We start from the raw sequence: 23,728 nt of genomic DNA on the forward strand, positions 1-23,728 counted from the left end.
CCTTCTAGACCTTTCCTGTCTATGTAGCTGTATAATATCTTTTAAACCATATTCACTTTCTCCTCTGACAGCCCATTCCATATACCCAGCTCGAAAATCTTGCCTCTCAGATCTCTTTTAAATCTTCCTTCTCTCATGTTAAACCTACTCCCTCTCGTTAGAGACTACCCTGCCCCAGGTCAAAAGAGCCTGTCCATCTTCAGTAGACAATAGTCAGTAGGTGCTGGAGTAGGCCAATTGGCCCATCGACCCAACACTGCCATTTTTCAGGTCATGGCTGATCATTCACTATCAGCACCCATTCCCAGCCTTATCCCAATAATCCTCAACTCCCCTGCCCACAGAGCTTTATCTAACTCTCTTTTGAACATATCCAGTGAATTTGCCTCCACCAACCTCCACACCAAAGCATTCCACAGATCCACACTTCTCTGGGTAAAACAATTTATCCTCATCTCTGTCCTAAATGGCCTTCCCTGTGTTCTTAAACTATGCCCTGTCTCTTCCAACATTGGAAACATGTAATCCAATTTCACCCTGTCTAACCCCTTGATAATCTTATATATCTCAATCATATCTCCCCTCATCCTTCTAAACTCCATCGCATATAAGCCCAGCCTCTCTAACCTTTCAGCATATGCCAATCCTGCCATCCAGGGAACTAACCTTGTAAATTTGTGCTGCACTCCCTCTATAGTGAGTATGTCCTTCTTCAAATTTGGGGACCAGAACTGGATGCAATATTCCAGGTGAGGTCTCACCAGGGTCCTGTACAACTGCAGGAGGGCTTCTATACTCCTTTACTCCAATCCCCTCTTTATGAAAGCCAACATATCATTTTCCTTCTTCACATCTTGCTGAACCTGCAGGCTAGCTTTTAGTGACTGGTGTACAAGTCCACCCAGATCCCTTTGCACTACCCCACGCCCTTGCTTGACTCCATTTAAATAATACTCTGCTCTCTTATTACTGCCTCCAAAAAGGATAACTTCACATTTGCTCACATTGAACTTCATCATAATGCTCCCTTATAATTTTATAAACCCCAAGAAGTTCTACAAGGACTTTCTCAACTCAAAAGGTATCTTTGGAAAATGACAAAAAATGTGATGAATCAGAGTCCAAGTGAATATTTAGGGCCTTTAACATTGAAGCAGAATGGACAGTGTAAATATAAACTCTCTTGCAGTAAGTTGCTGATATCAGCTTCCAATTTCATCTTATAAAATTCTTGACTCTTGCTTTTGATGTCTGCTTCAAAGCAGCATGAAGCTAAATTATTCAGTTAATTGCCACAAACCCAGTATGGTCAGGCAGCTGTCGCATGCACACTGCTTCTTATCAAAAGCTGTAATTTATCAAAAAGTACATTTGGTTTTAATGGAGATTCCACTGTCCTGCAGTGGGTATGAGAAGCAGAGAATGAACTTTGGATACAATTTATCCTCAATAAGAGGTTAAAGGGAAATCCATTTCAAGCATAGAATCAACTTGGATGAGAGATTCTTGAAAGAACAACATCTCATTTCATCAGTTTTCAATTTCATGATCTTATTATGCAGGATTTTGAGGGTGGACAGTTGGTGCTTAATCATTAGATTTGTGTTTGTCCATATAGATTTGGTTTAACTGTAAGGATCTTCAAAATACTTCTAACGTCTGATTTTAATGCAGACACTGCTGTGCTCTCTCACTCACACATATGCATGCAAACATGCACACGATGACTGAAAAATTGTGTAAAATTTTGATGGTAATGGAAATTTGGCAGCCAGGTTACATCCTAATTTTTCTTTCTTCTGCGCCAACTGATATCAAAACCAGGCTTATACCATAAGATGCCTCTTTCACATGATCCCTGTGCACATTGGCAACTAAATAACAGTTAACAATTTTTAAATTATATTTGAATAAATTATCATTATTGCATGGAAAGAGACATATGGCAAGTTGAATGTCCCCTTCAACTAAACGTTCTGCCAAGTGGTTAGCAACAAACTTTCTCAACTCTCTTGCATTGTGGACCATTTCAATGAATGATTCCTATTAGATTTAAAGTTAAACCCATGCACTCTTCGCAGATAGAAATGTTATGAAGTTTGTCGTACTTCTTCTGGTGAAGGTAGAAAGGTCTTTAAGCTGAAAGATTGTCTTCTGTTCCACATAGCAATTGACTGCTTATTTTCAAATATGTAAATTAATTTCACTTGAATTTTTCTCTCTCCAGGTAAGATCAGAATTCAAAGTTTTAACTTTTCAACAAAAAAGAAAGATAACTAATTTCATACAGAAATATATTGTTCTTCAGGGGTGAAACATGAAAGTCTACAGATGCTGTAATTGTAGTAAAAAACCCAGAAATGCCAGAGGAACACAGCCGGTCTCGAGGTGTCCATAGAGGTAAAGATAAATCACTGATGTTTCAGGCCTGAGCCATTCGTCAAGGTATGAAGTTTTCTTTGGGGTTGGGAAAGATCAAAACTTAAAATATCTTGTCGATTCTCTGATGAAAATTTCTTGCATTCCATGTTTCTGTTTCAACCTAGCGTTGAGTTTTACTTTGGATTTTCCCATTTAACAAACTTAGTTTATTCGGCCAAAATAGATCACAGCTCCAAAAACAAGTCATCCTATATATTAGATGAAGTAGGCCATTGTAATAAAGATAGAAACATGGACATGACATGGTCCTCTACTTGGCCACATGTAACAATGACTTCATAATCCAAGATTCCTGGCTGTCTTAGCAAACTGTATACTAAAATAGTCAATGTTGACAAACCTCCATCTTCCAGCTTCCAACTTGGTGACAGTGTCAGGAAAGCATTTAGTTACCCAATCTCAACTGAACTCAGAACAAAGGAAGAACCAAAATCCATCTGCCTTTAATCTGACGATGAGTTGTTAACTGGGCAAATTCCAAGATATCTGGAGGAAACATATTCTCCAAGAAGATTCCATTGCTTTGCTTTTCTAATTAGTGATAATCCCATTCCCCATCACAACAGTTCATTCTGAATTGAAAGCTTATAAAATCATCGAACCATAGAACATTACAGCAAAGAAGACAGGCCCATCTGGTCTGTGCGGAACATTTATTTTGCCTAGTCCCACTGACCTGCGTCCAGTCCATAGCACTCCATACCCCTCTCATCCATGTACCTGTCTAAATTTTTCTTTAAAAATGTGAAAATTAAGCTCAAATTCACCACTTCAACTGGCAGGTTGTTTCACACTCACATGACTCTCTGTGTGAAGACACTTCTCCTCATCATCTCCCTAAACGTTTCCACTTTCACTCTTAACCCATGACTTCTTGTTTGTGTCTCACCTAACCTCAGTGGAAAAAGTCTGCTTGCATTTATATTTGCTATACCGCGCATAATTTTGTATGCCTCTATCAAATCTCCCCTCATTCTGCTATGCTGCAGGGAATGAAGTCCTAACCTCTTTAACCTTTCCATGTAACTCACTTCCTGAAGTCCCAGCAACATCATAGTAAATCTTCTCTGCACTCTTTCAAACTTATTGATATCTTTTCTGCACACAATACTCCAAATTTGGCCTCACCATTGCCTTACACAACTTTAACATAACATCCCAATTCCTTTATTCAATGCGTTGATTCATAATCGCCAATATGCTAAAGTCTCTCTTTACTGATCTACCTGTGATGTTACTTTCAGGGAATTATGTATCTGTGCTTCCAGATCTCTCTGTTCTACCACACTCCTCAGTGCCCTACCATTTACCATGTATGTCCTTTCTTGGTCTGTCCTTCCAAAATGTAACACCTCACATTCATCTGCATTAAATTCCATCTGCCATTTTCAGCCCACTTTTCCAGCTGGTCCAGATCCCTCTGCAAGCTTTGAAAACCTTCCTCTCGTCCACAACCCCTCTCATCTTTGGGTCATCTGCAAATTTGCTGATCCAATTTACAACATTATCATCTTGATCAATGATATGGATGACAAACAATAATGGTCCCAGCACTGATCCCTGAGGCACACCACTAGTCACAGGATTCCAGTCGAAGAAGCAATCATCCACCACTACTCTCTGACTTCTCCTGCATAGCCAATGTCAAATCCAGTTCACTACTTCACCATGTATACCAAGCGTCTAAACCTTCCTGACTAACTTCCCATGCGGAACCTTGTCAAAGGGCTTGGATGCTGTCTACATGAACTTTGACCTTACCACAGCCTTTCCTTCATAAATGTTCTTCTTCAAAAAACTCTGCAAGATTGGTTGAACATGATCTACCACCCACAAAGCCATCTTCTTCAAAAAACTCTGCAAGATTGGTTGAACATGATCTACCACCCACAAAGCCATGTAGACTATCCTGGCCATCCAAATAATTGTATATCCGATCTCTTAGGACATCTTGAAGGGTGAAAGGACATCAGAGCATCCAGACGAATACTACACAGACAGGGGGAGAGCGTACAAACTCCTTACAGAGAGCGCTGGATTCTAACCCAGGTTGGTGGTGCTGTAACAGTGTTGTGCTAACCATGTCACCCAAATACACCAATTAATCTACAAGCCTAGTAGGCTTTGGAGGGTGGGAGGAAACTATGAAATGATTTGACCCTTTGGTAAAATGGATAGGAAGAATCTGGTTCCCTCAGGGATCAGAAGGCATATATAGATTTAAGGTAAATGGTAGAATGATTAAAGGGGATGAGAATATCTTTTATGAATGTGTGTTTCGTGGGAATAGTATGGTTGGTGGGAAAGTGCTTCTGGAAGTCTCTGTCTAAAAGGACAAAGTAAAAATACTTAGATATGTACATTCAGTTCCATGAAGTGCTGGGCTACACTGGCATTCTCTGGTCCTCAGTGCAAAATATGCAGACATAATACTCAAACAAACAATACATATGCAGGACAAGTATTCATATATACAAATAACTAAATCAATATTGTTCTGTGAATATTTTGGATGGTTAGTGGGAAGAAGCTGTTCCTCAGCCTGATTGTACTGGCTCTGATACTCCTGTATCTCTTTCCCGATGGGAGCAGCTGAAAGATGGTGTGTGTGGAGTGGAAGGGGTTTCTCAATGATTTTGCGGGCCTTCTTCAGACAACAATCCCAGTAGATCACATTGATTTTTTTTTGAAAACTTTATTTAAGACTTTAATCAAAATAGTTAAACATAACAAAGAAAAGTGAAGAACAAATTTTTATATATAGAAAAAAACCCACCCACCCTCCCACCCCTTCAGCCAGCTCCCTTAAGGGGAGACAAATATAAAAACAATACAGTTAATATAAAGAATATTTCAAAGTATTTCCAAATTCGTATACTTCAAATAAGGAGACCACATTTTAACATAAAATGAATAATTATCATGTAAATTACATGTAATTTGTTCCATAATAATACAATTTCTCAACTCATTATGTTAATCTCCACATTATCTTACTAGCTACATATTTTCATGCTACAGACAGCATTAGACGTACAAATGCAATTTGAAATTTATCCAACCCTAGTCCTTTCAAAGAAACCATATATCCAAACAAAAAAAATCGATGGGTCTAATGGAAATTTAAAGTTAAATAATTTTTCCAAAACCAATCTAATTCCTTCCCAAAACGGTTGTACTTTAACATAAGACCAGAATGCTTATAAAAAAGTTCCAATACATAATCCACATCTAGAACAAGAATCCGAATTACTAAACCCATATTTTTTAAATTTCTCTGGAGTCAAATATAACTGGTGCAAAAAATTATAATTAACCATTCCATATCATACATTGTCACTTTAGTTACACTATCATGGCACATAGCCTCCCAATTTTCTTCGGGAAAAATATAAGTTAAATCACTTTCCCATTTAAGTCTAGATTTCTCCCAATCCGTTTTATCAATCGCATTTTGTAACAATTGGTACATACCCGAAATATATCCTTTCTTAGGTACAGAAGAAATCAAAGACTCAAATTTCATCAACATGGGTAGATTCGTCTCTTTACCATAATTATCTTTTATCAAAGCTCTAAGTTGATAATACACAAATAAAGAGTTTACAGATATATCAAATTTCTCCCTCAGTCGGTTAAAGGATAAAATTGCTACGTACTGAATTGACATTCTCAGCCAGAATCAAAGTAATCTGCTCCTTAATGAAAGTAATAAACTCTGGTTTCTTCAATAACATTGTATTGAACCTCCATCTATAAGACAATTGCACAACTTCTGGACTTAAACAGGAGAAAAATAACATGGAATGGTCAGATATAACCCAATTTTTGTATTCAGTAGTGTTCTACCCTGTAAATGCGCTGAAACCAAGAAAAAGTCTATTCTATAAAATGAATCATGTCTCGATGAATGAAAAGAAAAGTCTTTGTGGGGTTTACTCTCCTCCAAACATCAACCAAATTCAGATCTTTCATCAAACCTCCTATTTGTATGCCACCTTTGATTTCCTCATACTTTTTGGAGATCTATCCAATAAAGGATCCAAAACACAGTTAAAATCTCCCCAAACCAGAATATTATTATTGGCCTGATATAACAGTAAAAAAGCCTCCAATATGAAGCATTCATCGTCTACATTAGGTGCATAAACATTTAACAAAGTCCACGATCAGCAAAAATTTTATAGTTAACTATCAAACCCCTCCCAGCATGTCTCTCAAATGATTCCAATTCAAACGGTAATTTCTTATTAATTAAAATTGCAACACCCCTTGCCTCAGAATTAAAAGAAGAAGAGAACACACAACCAACCCACTCTCTCTTCAATTTCAAATGCTCTTTTTTGGTCAAATGTGTTTCTTGCAAGAAAGCAGTATCAACTTTCATTTTTCTTAAATAAGCCAAAACTCGTTTGCGCTTAATTGGGTTATTCAAACCCTGAACATTAAAAGTTGCAAAATTCAAATTAGACATTTCTTAATCTAATAATATATTCCACTACTATAAAATAATGCCCCCCTTCTAATTCCCTTAATATTCTCATCCCCCCTATATAAAAACTCCAAAAAAAATAAAATAAAAAAAAATCCCAAAACAAACTACTAAAAAGTAGTCATCCCCTAAAAATCTGGGTGTGGTAAAACCCACTAGTGGCAGGTGACTAAAGGTCTCAGTGCCATCCACCACCCCCCCCCCCCCCAGTCAGACTTTCACAAAGTACTTAATTAAATATATTCAACCCAATGATTCCAGTCCCAATGATTGTTCCAGATCTTCAATATCAAGAAGACTTTGCATCAATTCAACTTTTTTCCCATTCTTCCAATGTTTTCCATTCTTCCCATTTCCATTTCCATTTATCCTCCTTTTAGGCGACAATAGTGGCGACATTCCATTTCCTTGTAAATTTGGCAATGAATTAGCAAAGATTAATGCATGATGATCATTTTCAAAAAATTGAGATTGAAAATTCCCATAAAAAACTTTCAATACTGCCAGATAACGAAAGGCAAATTTATATCCCTTTTGCCACAGTACTTCTTTACCTGAATTAAATTCTCGACGCCTTCTAATAATTTTTGGACTCAAATCTGCATAAAAAAACACCTTGTTGTTTTGAACCATTATTGGAGTCTGATTTTGCCTTCTGCACCGCCATTCACAATATCATTTCTCTATCCTGATATCTCAAACAGTGAATCAGAACTGCTCATGGTGATTGGCCTGGAAATGGTTTCTTCCTTAATGTTCTTTGTGCCCGATCTAACTCCAGACCATCCTGAAAAAATTCCTCGCCCAACACCTCAGGAATCCATTTCTTAAAAAACTTTACCAGATCAGAACCTTCTAGACCTTCTGGAATACCTAATATTTTTACATTATTTCTTCGACTTTGATTTTCTAATGAATCAATTTTCTTCAATAATTCCTTCTTCTGAATCCCCCAATCCACGAAAGAATCCTCCACTTTTTCCATTTTTTCTCTATTCTTGATTCTTACATACAAAAAAAGCTTCTTCAATCTTTTTTTATCTTGTACGGTATCCACTGATTTTATCAATCTACTAACATCACTTTTAACTACAGTAATATCTTGCTTCATAAAAGTAATTTCTTCATACATAGTGTTCATTTTGGTTTTCACTTCCATAAATCCTTGAGTCATCTGAGTAAACATCTGCATTGACATTTTTTCCATTTGATGAGCAATCCCTTCCAAGATTGTAAGCACAGAATCCAGTCCAGGTTCCATCACCTCCCTTTGAGGCCTACCTTCTCTGATGTCAGTCCCCATTTCTTCCTGTGTAAATTCCAATAAAGTTGAGCTCTCTTCCTCCTCAAGCGCAATAGGTCCTCTTCCGGTGCGGCTGCTAGTTTGGACACCTGACGACAACGCGCCAAACTCGTCAGCCCGCTGTCGCTCGGGCTCCCCCACAGCCCACACCTTATCCAATCGTTCACGGACCCATGATGCACCACACATGCCCGGCAGAACCACCAACCGCGCAGATGCGTCTTACGACGCTAAACTGCGCGCCCCCAGACCACCAGGCAATGTTTCAGGCTCGCGGGTCTGTCCTCACTCGGCTGACCCACCCGTGCACCTGGACTCACGGGTGTGTGAGTCAGAACCGGCTGAGATCATCGCTGATCCGACGCCATCTTGCGGATGCACGATCGGCGCCGACGTAATACTTAACCGAGCAGTAGTCCTCTGAGGCTTGGGGGCTCCAATCAATGACTCCGTGGCTTCAACTTGATAGGTAGGCCTCAATTCTTCAACACTTTTGTAAGGTAGTTTCTTTTGCAATTGAGCTTTTGATTTTTTTCACGTTTGCAGCCATTTCAATCCTTCACTATTCCAAAATCTGTAGATTCAATATTTAACCACTTTTACAAGTTTTAAAATCAGTTATTTAGAAGTCTAACTGGGGGAAGGTAGAACCACACATCTTTCCTCTACGCCATCTTGCCACGCCGCCCCATAGATCACATTGATGAGGGGAAGGTAGACTCCAGTAATCCTCTCTCTGCCACTCATATGGTCCTGTGGATTGACCTCCCATCCATTTCTTGGTACAAGAGCAATTTCAATTCAAATTAATATGTAAATTTGAAGTGAAAAAAAATCTGAAATGAGTTATGAACGTACAAACTTATATGGCTCACCAATGTTCTCAGGGAAGGAAGTCTTCAATAACGTACCTGATCGAAAATGTGCCCTCCTCTCACCTTCTTTGCAGAATGATTCAGCAACCCACTCAGTTCAATGGACACAACTGCTTATCCCATGATAGCCGAAATCGATTCCTTTCCAAATGTTTCCATTTCCAGTAACTGTGGGGGGTGCCATTTCAGTCTGACCTGTGGAGGATTCATTATATTTCGGTTTATTTTAGATTTCCAATATTCACAGGTTTTCATGTTTCCCAGTTACTTTTCATCCATATTTGTTTTGTCGGGACATTCCTGCATTCATCAATGGTTCCTGCCTTTGGTTAGGTTCAGTCAAAACCATTAACACAATCAAAATCAAAATTTGATTAAATGGCACATTGCTCGATAAACTAACACTGAGATTGATGGAACCTTAAAGAATTCAACAACCAAAAACCTCTTACATTAAATGACCAGACAAAGCTGAGTGAAGAAAGATTTCCAATTTATCGACATCAACTGCATCCATTTTCTTAAATTATTCAGTGATTTAATTGTATGGGGACTTCTGTTTGTTGGGTATTAGAAAGAACCTGTTACCTTCCTGCCTTATCTCACCAAATGCTGAGAGTTAAGTCAGAGGATGGAACTAAATTATTTGCAGTTGTGTCCACGTCCCAATTTAGCTAGCCTGGATTTTAACCCCGCTCCCCACGGGGAGTGAGCCCTTGTGGCTGCTGTCGTTATTGGTCCATGGAAGGATGAGATAAATCTCCTTATTTAAAGACATAATGGTGTTTATATTATGTGAGTTTCACTGGCAAATGTCACATTTGTTGCTCCTTCTAGGTTACATCTGAACTGGGGCTTCTTCGTCCATTGCAGAGATAATTTTACAAAGCAACCACATTACTGAGTTTACAACTGTAAGTTGTAGTGCTTACAAGAAAAAAATTGTTTATTTCCTTCTCTACTTTCTGCTGTGTTGGGATAATAAGCTCACCTACCCAAATAACTGTTTTGCTGCCAGTCTTCATACAACATTTCTTTTATTCAGGGATTCATTTTTTTTTCTTCTCTCAGAGGGTGTGAGTCTTTTGCTCAAAGGATAATGGATGTAGATTGAATATTTTAAAACAGATGTGGATAGATTCTTGATTAACAGGAGGATGAAAGGTAGAACATAGAATGTGATAGCACCATGTACACCCTTTGACCCATGATGATGTGCTGACCTATATAAACCTATTCAAAAAATTAAACCTTCCTTACCTCATTGGTGTTTCTTTGTTCTTTCATCCATGTGCCTATTTAAGAGTTTTTATTTAGATGTCCCTATATTTACAGTCTCTACCACCACCTTTGGCAATGCATTCCAGGCACCCACCACTCTCTCTGTAAAATACTTACCCCTGACATTTCCGCTAAACTTTCCTCCCATCACTTTGTACAGATATCCTCTGGTGTTTTCTACTCTCGTCCCAGGCCTATCCATGCCTCTCATAATCATATAGACCTCTCATTCTTCTTCACTCCAAAGAAAAGAGCCCTAGCTCTGCTAACCTTGCCTCATAAGATACGTTCTCCAATCTGGGTAAATCTCCTTTGCACCCTCTCCATCACTTCCATATCCTTCCCTTTTTTTTGAAAACTTTATTTATGAATTGTTAAAATAGATACAAAAAGAAGCTTGCTAAAAACTATCCCCTTACTAACCCCCCCTCCCGCTACATCCCTCCCCCATATAGAAGCCAAATGCATATTCCAGGTAATTATTGGTTGCTGTGGAGTGTGCCGACCCTTTACATTTTTAAAAAACATTTACAATATATCCAAACCCATACATTTCAAATATGGAGTCCACATTTTAACGAAAAACTTTAATTATTGCTTCCATATCCTTCCTGTAATGAGGCAACCAGAACTAAACACAATTTTCAAGTGTCGTCTAACCAGAGTTTAATAGGCAAGTCAAGTTTACTGTACAAACACAACCCAACAAACAGTGTTCTTTGGTCCTCGGTGCAAAACATGTAGACATGCAACCAGACGTAACTCACATATAGACAAACAATACCTATGCAGGACAAGTATTTAATCTATACAAATCAATCAATAAATATTGTCACATGAATATGAGAGTCTTGGATGGTTAGTACGAGCAGTTGCTTTGGTCGTTCAGCTTTCTTACTGTTCTCCAACCTGGTGGTGCTGGCTCTGATATTCCCGTATCTCTTGCCTGATGGGAGCAAGAATGACGTAAGAGCTGAAAGGTGCTGTATGCAGGAAGTTAGGGGTCCTCAATGATTTTGTATGCTCTCTTCAGACAATGATTCCAGTAGATCATGTTGATTGGGGGGGGGGGGGTGGAAGGGAGACTCCAATGATCTTCTCATACACACTTATGGATCTGTAGATTGACCTCCAATCCATTTCTTACCATACCACACTGTAATGCAGCAGGCCAGGACACTTTGAAAAGAGCTTCAATCAAAGGTTGGCATAATGGTGGCCAGTAGTCTTGCCACTTCAGTCTTCTCAGGAAGTGCAGTCACTGTTGCATCTTCCTGACAAGTGAGGAGATGATAAGTGTCCACGATTAGGTCACTAGATAAGTGAACTCCATGGAACTTGATACTCTCCACTATCTTTGCTACAGAGTTGTTGATGTGTAGTGGAGGGTGGTCAATCCTGATCTGCCTTAATCTCTACAATCATCTCCTTTGTCTTGTCCGTCTATGGACTCAAATTGTTACTCTTGCACCATTTCATGAAATTTTCCACCTCTTTTCTGTAGTGCGACTCATCATTGTTGCTGATGAGTCAACTACTGTTGTGTCATCTGCAAACGATTGCGCTGTTGAGACTGTATCTGGCAAGGCAGTCATGGGATGGTAGCGTGAACAGGACCAGGCTGAGCACACAGCCCTGAGTGCACCAGTTCTCAGCATAATGGTGCCTGACATTCTACTACCAACCCTGACAGAATGTGGTTTTTCCATTAGGAAATCCAAGATCCAGTTGCAGAGAAGGGTGTTGAGTTCCAGCAAGGACAACTTCTCCACCAGCCTCTGGAAAATGATTGTGTCAAATGGCGAGCTGAAGTCAATGGACAGCTGTCAGCGTATGAGATGTTGTTTTCCAGGTGGGTCAAGATGAAGTAACAAGGCTATAGCATCATATGTGGAATGGTTTCTTCGATAGGTGAATTGAAATGGGTCCAACATCTTTGGGAGGTGTGCTTTGATGAATTCCATCACCAGACATTCGAAGCATTTCATAAATGTGGAGGTCAGTGCCACAGAGCACAGTCATTGAGGCCTATTATTGCCGCCTTCTTGGGTACCGGAATGATGGTTGCTGTCTTGAACCCTTGAAGAGAGCTCCAACATTAACTCTTGACTCTTGAACTCTATTCCCATGAAAGGCACCATTCTGTAAACTTTATTAACTCCCCTGTCAACCTGTCGAGCAACCTTGAGAAATCTATGAATTTGGACCACATGATCCCCTCTGTTCTTCCACACTCTTAAGAATCCTGCCATTATCATCCAAAATCTATCACTTCGCACATCCATTTTGAACATTATCTACCACTTTTCCAGTCAACTCTTCATCCTGGCTTACAGGAATGCAGACTTGAATTACAATTCAATGAGCAATGATCCCATTGAATTGTGAGGTGGGCTCAATGGGCCTACTCTGTTTTTAATTTATATGTTTGTTTATAATATAGCTACCATGCTGTTATGGACATAAGTAAGAGCCTGAATTTTTCAGAGAGGACATAATATGGTTCATAGTGTAAAAAAAATAATAAAAAAATAACATTGTGCTCTAAGAATAATTTTGCTTTCTTCTTTCAGTTTATTTTTCTGTCAGAAAACATTTTATTATTCATGGTACTTTTGTGATGGCAAATATTTTATGACAGCATCATGGAAACAATATTTTTTGAATACACTTAATATCAGTTTAGGTATGTAATATTTGACCTGATTGAATAACAAGTGGAAAATGTAGTTATTACATTTATATGCAATTATGAAGTGATCATTTATTCTTAATTGACGATAACTGCATGAAATATTTCATTAATTCTCTTTGTTAAAGCCACAACATAAATTGCCTGAATTATTAAAGATCTTTAGTGTATAAAAATATTCCTATGCATTTTAGACTATCAGAGCTGGATACTGAGCCAAATAAGATGATAAGGAGATAGCTAGCCAACAAACTGGTCAGAAGTTGGCATCTAGGAAGCACGTGAAAGGAGGAAGGGAGGACAGGGAATACCAAGGTGGGAACACCAGAGCCTCAAGCTTGGTTGGCTAGAATGGGATGAAAGAAAGCAGGAATGCACAAGACCGGTGTAACGGAATTCTCAGAAGATTACAAGATGGAGAAGGTTGCAGACCTTACAGAGAATTTTAAAACTGGGGAAATAATGGATAATTGAGGCATTGATCATGTGGATGTCCAGAGGCTTCTCCCCAGGGCTGAAATGGCTCACACGAGGGGGAATAATTTTAATGTGCTTGGGAGTAAGTATGTATGGGGGAAGATAAAGGAGGTTTTTCATGTAGAGAGTGTGCTACTGGAAACAGTGGTGGAGACTGAGATAGTACATGGGACTAAGAAAAATGGAGGGTTATGCAGTAGAGACATACTGTGTAGTTTTTTGAGTATGTAATTGGGCTGGCACACACAGTAGGCCACCAGGCTTGCATTGTGCTTTAGATTTCTATGTTCTATGCTATAAAAACTGAATAAATAATTAAATAAATCTCTAAGTACCTGGTGATAAGTTTGGATATAGGTAGCAGAGTTTTGGACATAAAATGAGAAGGCAGTCAGGCATTGAAATATCTGGAGTTAACAAAGGCACAGATGAAGTTCAACTGGCCAAGAGGAATTTCCCAATGTTATGGAGATGCCAGCAAGCAAAGTTGGTGACTGTTAAGGATTTTGGATCAGATGACCAGAGTAAAAGTAAAGGTAAATGTAAAGGTTCCATTATTGTTACATAATTGCTACATGTAGAATGTAACATATATGACATTCTTTAATTTTTGTCTACCGTAAGGCCGACACAGAATCACCGATTTGTCCAGCATCTTCCTCTTAATGAAGGGGTCAAGCAATACACCTGAAATTGTCTGATCTCAGAAGCTAATCAGGCTCAGGCCTGGTCAGGACTTGGAGGGGAGACTGCCTAGGAACACCAGGTGCTGTATGTTTCTGTGAGGGGCACTGGACAAAGTGGCGACCTTTTTAGGTCCCAGGTGCAGTCGGATCCTATGGCTAAGGAATCCAATGTGATTTTGAAAAATGAGCGATCCTATTTTGTTCAAATTAACTCGCAATTTTATAACACGCAGGAGAATAAGAGCATTGTAGTGAAGGTGGTAAATAAAAATTAAACTGCAATGAAAGAAGAGTAAAGGTATGCATAATATATTGAAACAAAAGTAAAATCGTGAGACCTAAATCTGGTAGACAGCAGAGGAGTGGAGCTGTGGGAGAATGCATCAGCTCATGGTAGAGTGTACTTGATGGGCTCAATGGCCTACTTCTGCTCCTATATCTTATCATCTTGTTCAAGTATCTTTATCTGAGTGCATGCAGCATTTGTGGCAAGATGAATGAGTTAATGGCACAAAAGGAAATAGATGAGTTGAAGTTAATTGGGCAATTGGGATTTGGGCAGCAGTGTTGGAGGTTGTGCATGTAAACAGGGAAATGTGGGGCAGCATTGCTAATCAAGGATAGTATAGGTACTCCCCAACTTGCGACCTACGTGACTTATGTCCATTCGCATATATAACCAAATTTTTTTTTTAATATATAAAACTTACAGGATTATGGTGAAAATCAATCCTATCTATAAAAAATAACACCTTTTGCGAGAGGTTGGCAACAGTGGCCAACCTCTCGCGAGAACTGGCCTTGCTGGCTGCCACGCTGAGATATTTCACCACATTTTGACTCCTTGTGTCCTGTTTTTTTCTGATTGTGTTGCTCAATATTCTGACGGTCAGACAGATTTTAGAGGCCAGTAGAGTTGACAGGGTGGTCAGGGTCCACAGCAACAAAGGGAATGAGAAGGATTCGGAGACAGAGAACAGAAGAAAATGTATCGTTTTACTCTTCAGTAACACACATTGGGCAATTCTGACATACGTCCATTCCGAGGTACAGCCAGTTATCCATAACGGAACACGAACATATGTTGGGGTGTACCTGCATTTGTGAAGGGCCAATAACAGAAATAGATCAAGCTTGTTTATTTATCATCTGATTGTACAAGTACAACCCGATGAAACAGCGTTCTCTGGTACTCAGTCCAAAAACATATATACATAACCCAAATACAGACAAACGATACATACGCAATATGTACACACAAATGTCAAAATAAATTAATAAATAAACTGTTTGAGCAGTTGCAGATGCAGTGGATCAGGATGTCAAATCAGTCTGGCTGGAAATTTGGAAAAGCAAGGGGAAGGCTCTTCCTTATCACTCCCTCCCCAGCAGATGGTACTTTCATGATAGAACAAAGCATGAAAGATGTCAAGAGGTGAGCAAAAGCCAAAGTGTAATTGTAATATGGAGGAGGAAGTAACCTATCCAGAAACAGGGCTTTTCTGATTTGGCCTTGTGTAAAGGGAACGGATTAAGAGATCGTCTGGTTAACGATCCTCTGTGGAACAGAAATCAAATGCAATTGAATTCCAGATGGAATTTGAGGAAGAACATCTCAGGTCTAAAACCAGTGCCTTCAATTTAAATTGGAGCAACCACAGAGACAGGAAGGCCAACTTGTCTAAAGTGGGTGAGGAAACTTGACTGGGAGTTTTTCAAGAAACAGCATCGATGAGAGAAAAAAAAAGATGATGACCGTCAATTGGCAAATCATATCAGAATGAAACGCCAAGAGTTTCCCTGAATATCCAAAAAACGGAGCAATGTGAGCATGGATCCCCGGCTCATTCAAGATGTGGGTCACCCTCCGAGTGAAAGAAATTCCTCTCGGGTTCCTCCTAAATCTTACCCCTTTTGGGCTTTTCTCTTTGGAGTGAAGAAGGATAAGAAGTGACAATAGTGGCCTACAAGATTATGAGAGACATGGATAAGGTACTTTTTCCCAGTAGCAAAAACCCAAGTCCCGCATCGGACTTGTCAGTCACCAACGAGCCTGCAGCAGACGTGGACATACCCCTCCATAAATCTTCTTCCGCGAAGCCAAGCCAAAGAAAGAAAGAAAAAGAAAGAAAAAACACCCAAGGATATCTGTACAAGCTGAAGGAAGGAAAGTTTAAGAGTCATCAGGGGTGAGTTTTTTACCCCTATTGTCAGTATCTGAAATGCATTGCCATGAGTGGTGGTGGCAATAAGAGCATTTCGACTCTTCGACAGGGTGGAAGAAAAGTAGAGCATAATAAGGTAGGGAAGGTTTAGATATTTTTTTGGTAAAGGGCCTATAATGTGGTCTCTGTTCAACTTACACTGATGCTTGCTGGTTCTAGAATCATACACCCTGAGAAAAAGGCCATGACTAGACGTTTTATCTATGCCCCTCATGATTTTGTAAATCTCGATATCACCCCTCAACCTCTTTCGCTCCAGAGAATAACCTCTCCCTATAATCAACATCCTGGTGAATCTCTTCTGCTCCCCTTCCAATTGACTGATGTTCTTCAGATAACAAGGTGTCCAGAACTGCACGCAGTACTCCAAGTATGATTTCACCAATGATTGCTCTGTTTTAACATTTTACAATGTGATAAGCTGTTTTTCAGAAATGCAGAGATGAGCATTACTTGGTTATTTCATCAAAAGAGGTTTTTATTCAGGGTGGAGCTTCGCTGCTAATTCTGATCCACAATAGTAATTCTCAAATTTCCAAGCACGTGGAACTCCGACACTCACCATGTGAGAGATGGTCGTGCAATTGTCATTTAGTTCTGTCTCAGGAGCTCCTTGACAGAGCCCAGGGTTGCAGACATTACCACAGCAATGGGCCACTGTCGTAAATAAGAAAAGGAAAAAAGTTAAACTTAGGACAAAGATAGGGAGAAATTTCTTCTGAAAATGGAGTTGAACAGAAAAGTCTGCAGATGGCGTAAACTAAAATGATCAGATCCGATCCACCTCACTTCTTCTGCTGACAGAAGAAAGTAATTTTGCAGTATTATTCCTTAAAGGAGGATGTGTAGTGAATTGTCTGGAATGATTTTGATACATTAATGATTCATGCAGAGACAGAAATAAATAGACTGCAGTGTTTTTTGCATTACTGCATAGGGCTAAGTTGGTCATTGTTTATGCATATGAAAGAAGAAAGTCTGCAGATGCTGTGATTGTTGCTAATACAAAAAAGTGCTGGAGAAACTCACCAGGTCATGCAACGTCCATCGGAGGTAAAAGGTAAATCAATGTTTTGGGGCTTGCAAATTGTGTAACTATCAGAGCAAATGAATTTTGAAATAATGTATATTTTTCAGCATCTGCAGAATATATTTTCAGTATAAATATATTTCGAATCAAAATAGAATTGAAAGGTTAATTGTGTGAAAGAAATTAATATTTCATCTTAATGAGAGGCCTTCTCTCATTAAAATGCCTAAGGAACATTTCCAGTGTGCTCCTCTGTTCTTTTAATTGGAGACATCATAAGACTAACCTTGTACAACAGCAGGGTGTGGAAATGTTATCCGTGGGGTGAGATGTTAATGGCTTCAGCACACACAACCAGATAGTGTCTGAGATTGTGTCTCCATCTTCGTTAGTATTGCTTCCCACCCAAATCACTGGATCGATGTCCCGCTGCTGTTTTGTTATTCTGTGCTTTCTCAACAACGTTTTTTTACCGTTCCCTCTTTAGATTTAGCCTGTAAATTAATCTGGATTGTAAAACTGACATAGATCAAAGCGAGAGCATTGTTTGGCCCTGCCATTAGAGCAATTTGCTCACGGGATGTCAGAATATGAATAAAACAGCAAATGATTGCAACAGAACAAAACCGAACACCCATTCTCAACCATTTTTTTGTCTATGGCCCCCTTAGGACTCTGCTCAATCTTTATGCGCCCCCCTTCCCTGTGAAGCAGTCAATTTTAGTTGGTTTCTTCTGTACTTCTCTCCTACAACTACATAAAAACATTACAAATATTTTATGCTTTCAGTCCGTGGCTGCCCTCGAATGTGCTGTGGCTCATGGGGGGTAGTGTTTAGAATGAGTGTTCTAGAATATTAAAGCATTTTGCTCTGTTTTAACATTTTACAATGTGATGCGATGCAATTTGATGCGACGCGAATGTGATGCAAGTCAAGCTCAAGATAATATTTTGTTGGTGATGTAAACAGTAAAGAGGCTAACGGTTTCATTTTCTTCAAGACTTTTTAATCAGTGTTTCAATTAATTGAATTTGTTCAGAGAATGTGATCCATTGACTTCAGCTGGGTTATTTGCTTGTATCACATGTAGCTCTAAATGAACTAGTTTGAGGAAGAATGATTTCCATTTGTCTGCATGAACATAATTCCCACAACATGCAAGAAACTATTGTTTCTTGATAGGACTCCCAAATCTGTTGGTTCTATCACCAAGTAAATCAGGGCATGAGGAGCATGGGAGCAATACCACCGACAATTTCCATTTCAAGATGCACTCCCCCTTGAATTAATAACATATTATAATTTCCTCTTCGTCACTGGATTGAAACCTTGTGATTCCATATTTAATAATTCCGAGGGAGTCCATTCACTGTTTAAGATGTCAGATTCTCCTTGTGTTTTGAAAGTAATTAGGGATAAATAACATTGACCCTACTGGAAACACCAAACTCCTGTAAATAAGAAAAGATATTCTTTTACCAAGTTAGAAGTGACCCAACTTCTTAAGTTCCTTTCTGATGATCCATAATGCAATATTTTCTTTTTGTTTACATCTTGTTGGAAGGGAAATGTCTGGATGGGAGTAAAATACATTCGGTAGTAAATTAGAATATATTTATAGGGCATTTGGACCAGAACATAATGTGAAAGGTTTAGAGGGTTACAGATCAAATGCATGAAAATGGGACCAGCTCAGAAAGGCACTTGCTCTGCATGGACAAGATGGGCTAAAAGCACTCATCCATGCTGTATATCACAAAGCAATGAAATGTATCTGACGGTAGTTTTTTGCTTCATGCCTGATTCCAGCCTTCATAGAAATCTGTAAAAGCAGCAAAAGTATTTCCATTTCCTCAGAGGAGACAGATCACAGTAAGTCCAAGGGGCTGATTTTCCTTCCATCTGAGTGTTGGGAGACCCACCAACGTGGTTTGACAAGCAATTATTTAATAGCATTGATGGAAAGTCTTTTCGCAGCATGTGTAATCAAAGATCCAGTGGGCTGTGGGTGTAACATCAACAATGCCAAATCCTGAAACTTTGGAGAAATAGGAAAGGGTAAGGTCAATGCACACCTAGAAAAAGCAGTGGCAGCGTATGAAACATCTTCATCAGAGTGTGACAGTTAGATCACTCCGGTGCTTCATAACTCATTATAAAGATTGACAGTAACTATATATTTTGTAGTGGTACATGAGCAAGATAGAATCACACTTGAAAGGTAATGCTCATTTAAAACAATTGGTTCTTGCAACCCCCCAAAACAAAACTCTAACCTTGTTCTAACCTGGGATAAAGGTAAATGTTTCTAAAACTGCTTCACTATCTGCAACTCCCAATTCCATATTCCCATTTCCCACACAATTATCAAGCCTCTATCTATTTCTACCTGAATATTATTTATGATATTAATGTCACCTTTCTTTTATTCTTCTGTGGAGAAACATTTAAATACTACCAAAGAATAAGGGGGAAACTGCTGCATTTCAAACTGAGAATGATGTACTTTAACCACAAAATATTAGTGTATTCCAATTGCTTAGTTACATTGATATTAGCTTTCAAATTTTCAGGGAGAATGGTCAAAATGTTATTAAAGAAACCAATAAAAACCCTCCATGTAATGTAACAGATCTTAAATTCTTCAAGCCAGATAGGTATATATGCAAAAACATAACCTATTTGATAAAAAAAATTATTCACAACAAGCAAGTAGCTGAACAATCAAGAATGTTCGACAAAGAAACAGGGATTCAGAACTGGGTGGCACCGATAGCATAGCAGTTAGTGCAACGCTATTACACCACCAGTGACCCAGGTTCTATCCCAGAGTTCTCTGTAAGGAGTTTGTATGTTCTTCCTGTGTCTGCATGGGTTTCTTCCAGGTGCTCTAGTTTACTCCCACCCTTTGTGGTGGTACTCCTGTACCTGCAGGAGTGTAAGGGGACAGGACAACACCTGGCTGGCTGTCAATCAGTCGGCCTGAATGGATCAAGCCCAACCCGGTCGGGTGTCAATCACCCTCTGGGATATAAGCCTGTGCCAGCCTCCCGAAGCTCACTCAGAGTTACTGCAGCTACAGCCAGCCTGGCTCTGTGGAAGTCTTTGTGGATTAAAGCCTGTTGTACATTCTTTACCTTGTGTGTGTCTGATTCTGTCTTACAGCGCACCACACCCTTCAAAAGTGCATGAGGGTTGTCGATTAATTGGGATATTTGGAAGCAGAGTCTCACGGACCATAAGGACCTGTTACCGTACTGTATGTCTAAAAATTTATAAATATAATTTATTAAAGGGAATGTTTTTGTGAAAAACTGTATACCCTATGACTCCTCCCCCATGGTCTTGGGCCATAAAGGTCGAGCCTCCTCTCCCTTCCCTCCATTCCTATACCTGGAAGGTTCTTCTGTATATTAAAGCCTATCATTCCTTCAGCTTAGTCTTGGTTGTTACTGATAGAGCACTACAATTTAATATACAGAAAAGCTCGACCTTTACGGCCCAAGACCACGGGGGAGGAGTCATAGGGTCTGAGTCATCAGTGGGCGGGCCAGCTCCGTATATACAGTAACCAACAATAACTATATACAATGGAGGAATCATCACCATACTTTGATTCATATATTTGTCATTGTACCCAAGTATGCATTCATGTGGAAACCAAAGTACTATTTCCCACCCTAATGCTCAATGTCTTAAAGTTCAATTTCCCTCTGAAGTTGGAATATGGCAGTGGGGATACTCATGCAGAGCTGGGCTACTCATTCAGTTTGATGTTGGCTGGAAGGTATATAAGAACTAACAGGCAAATTTAATTATTTTGAATTTTGTGGTCACTATGTCTTCACTCATGTCCTCTACGTGTACTCTGCTTTTCACCATGCAGAGATCCTGGCTGTGAAATAGTTACACACTCATGAATGGGTGTAAACCTTCTCTGTCAGATTCAGGTTTTAGAGAGTGGTGTAGACTGGGGATTCATAATTTTAAAACTCATTTCATTCAAGATAATTTCACTTCTTTTGAACAATTGAAAGCAAAATTTAAGTTACTCAATTATTTTCAGATATCTGCGAGTCAGACATTTTGTTCAGTCCAAGCTTTCTGATTTTCCATGGATTTCTGAAACAAACATTCTTTTTTTTTTTAATTTTTATTTTTTACACAATAAACCATATTGACCAAAATACATACAGACATTTTTCTCTTGAATATATTCAGTGTAATTTTCTCCCCTTTTTCTCCCCTCCCTTCCCTCCCTCCCTCTCCCCCTTCCCATTTATTCAAAGTTCAATCTATAAGATACATTAAATCCGTTAAACAATGTTGTCACTTAATAAAATAAACAAGAAATTTTTATTTTTTACTTTTATATACTGAGTCAGTTCATTTTGTTGTCTTCTCCTTCTGTCATTTTAGGTGGAGGAGGTCCATGGTAGGATTTCTCTATTGTATTTCATGTATGGTTCCCATATTTGTTCGAATATTGTGATGTTATTTCTTAAATTATGTGTTATTTTTTCTAATGGAATACATTTATTTATTTCTATGTACCATTGTTGTATTCTCAAGTTGTCTTCTAATTTCCAGGTTGACATAATACATTTTTTTGCTACAGCTGGGGCTATCATAATAAATCTTTTCTGTGCTCCATCCAAATCAAGTCCAAATTCTTTATTTCTTATATTACTTAAAAGGAAGATCTCTGGGTTTTTTGGTATATTGCTTTTTGTGATTTTATTTAATATCTGGTTGATGTCCTTTTTGACTTTCAATTTTCTCATAGAGGCACAATAGCAATTATCTGTAATAATTTGATAGATTTGAGAACAGTTTCCCCAGTTAAGATCAAGAGTGATTGGAAGCATGACTTAGATTTGCCACTTCCAGATGAGGACTGGGACATTGTTCTAAATTTAATTAATGAATCCTCATTTTGAGCACGACATTGTTTGTTGCAATTCAAGGTGGTACATAGAGCACATATTTCAAAAGTTACCTTCCTTCTGTTCTGATGTTGATCCATTATGTGAAGAGTGTAAACATTTTTGAGGCTTAATTGATACATATGATCTGGTCTTGCTCTAGTTTAGAAAATGTTTGTAAAAATTACTTTCAAACTTTAATTGCTCTATTTGGTTCTTTTATTCAAGAGGAGGAAATACTACTGACTTAATCTCAGAAGCGAATTTTAGCTTTTACCTCACTGATAGCTAAATGGGCAATTCTGATGAAATGGATAGTACTCTGCCGACTCAGTGGTTACAGGAGGTCATGTCCTTCCTAAGTTTACAAAAAAAAACAGATATAATGTTAATGATGTAAAGGTGAATTTTTATAAGATGTGGGGCTCGTTCATGGAGTATCACCAGAACTTAATAGGGTATTTGGAGATGCTCCTGAACAGTGTTGTCTGGTCCTGAATGTCATCCTTCATTTCCTAAATATATATTACCTATGCAAGTTTGCCTTGTTTAGAGGGAGGGGTTCGATTATTAGGTGGGAGGGTTTTTTTTCCTTTTTTATGTTTTTAAAAATATTTTGATCTAATGGGTTTGATTTGGAAGGGTGCACACAATTTGTACTATATATGATCAAGTTTTTATTTGAAAAGTACAAATTATTTATTTTTTTCTTATATTCCAGCTTTTGTATTAGATCTATATGTGTGTATTTTTTTATTAAACTCAATAAAGATGTTTTAAAAAGGGGAATGGGGAGAAAATCGTGGAGTAACATTGGCAGAAACAAAGATCATTGTGCATTAAGTGGACAGGACTGAGGGTGGTGAATGAATAATTTGCTCAATGGCGAAGGTGGTCAAATTTTGGTCATTCGTGCATGAAGTTCAAATGATCAGGTTCCTCAAAAATGAAGAAGGTTGGACCTATCATACAGTGTGAGTGTTAATGGCCTGCGTAGTGGTCTTCAGTTTTTTCACCATTTGGAGCTTCTCTTATGCTGTAAAATGTCAGTCCAAAGCAAGCATTGCTTACAATATTTCATCCAATCAGAAGGTTGTTTTCATTCAGGAGGTGCGAGTTTCTCAGGCTACACCAGAACTTGATTGCCTTTGCCTCAGTGCCCTTGAGAGGGCAGAGTTGAGCTGCATCATGAACCACTGCAGACCTTGAGCTGTGGGTACGCCCACAATCCTGTTCGAAATGGACTTCTTGGATTTGGATCTAGTGGCAGTGAAGATGGTGTGTCGCCAGGAGGGAAAT

Source organism: Narcine bancroftii, chromosome 10 (genome assembly GCF_036971445.1).
Source record: "Narcine bancroftii isolate sNarBan1 chromosome 10, sNarBan1.hap1, whole genome shotgun sequence".
Classification (NCBI taxonomy): domain Eukaryota; kingdom Metazoa; phylum Chordata; class Chondrichthyes; order Torpediniformes; family Narcinidae; genus Narcine; species Narcine bancroftii.